The following is a 1,514-nucleotide window of genomic DNA, read 5'->3' on the forward strand; positions in this document are numbered from 1 at the left end:
ATGAGGTGATGACTGCTGCAACTTGGTTTTCTTTCACCTTCTTGGTAAGATCTGCTAGCTGCTTGGTGATCATCTTATTTTGAGCCAGCAGTGCATCCATGTGGTTCAGCTTCATTACTCCTCGAGTGTTGCTTCTTTCAGAAGCATAGAAGTAGTCATTATCAGTGACAGTCTCAATGACATCTATGGCTTCTTCAATGGTTTTCTTCTTGTTTAGAGAGCCCCCTGATGAATGGTCTACGGCCTTCTTTGACTCATAAGAAAGGCCTTCATAGAAGATGTGTAGTTGAACCCATTCATTGAACATGTCTGGTGGGCATCTTCTTGTTAAGTCCTTAAACCTCTCCAATGCCTCACAGAGAGTTTCACCATCTTGTTGCCTGAAGGTTTGTACCTCAACTCTCAGCCTGTTGATTCTTTGAGGAGGGTAGAATCTTGCCAAAAATTTGTTTACTACGTCTTCCCAATTCGTTAAGCTCTTCTTCGGGAAGGACTCTAGCCACTTAGATGCTTTGTTCCTGAGTGAGAATGGGAACAAAAGCAATCTATAGACATCCGGATGAACACCATTAGACTTCACGGTGTCACATATTCTTAGGAAGGTGGTTAGATGTTGATTGGGGTCTTCTTGGGCACTTCCTCCAAATGAGCAATTGTTCTAAACAAGGGTGATGAGCTGGGGTTTTAGTTCAAAGTTATTGGCATGTTTGGTTGGCTTTTGGATGCTACTTCCATAATTTCCTGGGTTGGGGTTGATGTAAGAGCCTAATACTCTTCTTTCCTGCCCAGCATGATTTACAGGACCTTCTCTGGCATGATTGTGAACTTTTTCTTCATGGTTGTTTAACATGTTCTCCTCCATGTTTGTTTCAAAGTACTCTTCCTCTTCCTCAGCACCAACAACTCTTTTCCCTCTTGCTTCCCTCCTCAATCTACGAAGGGTCCTCTCAGGTTCGGAATCAAAGGAAGTTGAAGCTCCGCTTCGTCTCCCTATCATACAACTAACAGAGCACACATCAGAAAGTAAAATGGAGTGATTATTCTTGTTAGAGTGATTGTTAGTGTAAGTGGTGCAAATTATCAAATAGTTAGTGGGTTAGTGAGCAAAATTATAAGTAAATTCAAATAAAAAGAAAACAACGAGGGGACAGGGGATGAGGAAGAAAAGTAATTGAAACTAAGAGTAAATGACTAGGCAAATTAAACAATAAAAAGAAAATGCTCAATCTAGTGAACTTCCAACTTAATCATTGTCGATACAAAATCAATCCCCGGCAACGGTGCCATAAACTTGATGCACGAAAACTTGTCTCTCAATAAATTTCCTTTCGGCAAGTATACCGAATTGTCGTCAAGTAAAAAACTCACAATAGAGTGAGGTCGAATCCCATAGGGATTGATTGGTCAAGCAACTTTAGTTGGAAGAGTGTGCTAGTTGAGCTAAACAGAATGTAGTTGAGATTTGCTGGAAATTAAATGACAGAAAGTAAATTACAGAAAATAAAGTGCAGAAT

General features: G+C 40.3%; 1 non-coding gene across 1 annotated transcript; it reads left to right on the forward strand.

Moving 5' to 3' along the window:
* The first annotated feature begins 305 nt into the window (after nt 1-305).
* On the forward strand, nt 306-409 carry LOC130972248 (small nucleolar RNA R71). Its single transcript, XR_009083440.1, has one exon. It is a non-coding gene; the product is annotated as a small nucleolar RNA R71 (small nucleolar RNA).
* The last annotated feature ends 1,105 nt before the right edge of the window (nt 410-1,514 follow it).

Source organism: Arachis stenosperma, chromosome 3 (genome assembly GCF_014773155.1).
Source record: "Arachis stenosperma cultivar V10309 chromosome 3, arast.V10309.gnm1.PFL2, whole genome shotgun sequence".
NCBI lineage: Eukaryota > Viridiplantae > Streptophyta > Magnoliopsida > Fabales > Fabaceae > Arachis > Arachis stenosperma.